The sequence below is a fragment of the Penaeus monodon genome, chromosome 25 (assembly GCF_015228065.2).
Source record: "Penaeus monodon isolate SGIC_2016 chromosome 25, NSTDA_Pmon_1, whole genome shotgun sequence".
Taxonomy (NCBI): domain Eukaryota; kingdom Metazoa; phylum Arthropoda; class Malacostraca; order Decapoda; family Penaeidae; genus Penaeus; species Penaeus monodon.
The window spans coordinates 3,229,737-3,230,119 of NC_051410.1; the positions used below are offsets into that span (position 1 = coordinate 3,229,737).

Here is a 383-nt window from a genome sequence, read left to right on the forward strand (position 1 = left end):
AACAAAAAAAAAACAAAAAATCTCTGTACAAAGAATAAGTATGGCAAAACATACATACATGTTTCACTACTACCAATATTTTAATATTACTCAAGGTTGCTTAATTGCTGACATAAAATATCCAACACTAAAGATGTATCATAAACAAAACTGTTTTCTGTCCCAAAGAATGTTTTGATCTTCAGAAATCTTTGTATTATATTTTACATTTACATTATCTACATATTAGAATAAATATGAAACTTCATATTCTGCAATAAAAAAAAAAGATATACATGAATTATTTCACTACCCTAAAATAATTTTAGTTTCAGGAATTAATACAAAAATGGCTCCTTGCCTTAATAATATCAATGCTTTAGTGAAAGAACAAAACCACAGAG

At 25.3% G+C, this 383-nt stretch overlaps 1 protein-coding gene across 1 annotated transcript in view; it reads right to left on the reverse strand.

Moving 5' to 3' along the window:
- LOC119589490 (acyl-coenzyme A thioesterase 9, mitochondrial-like) overlaps positions 1–383 on the reverse strand; it is a gene marked incomplete in the record, with an annotated part of 17,787 nt that overhangs the window by 3,443 nt on the left and 13,961 nt on the right.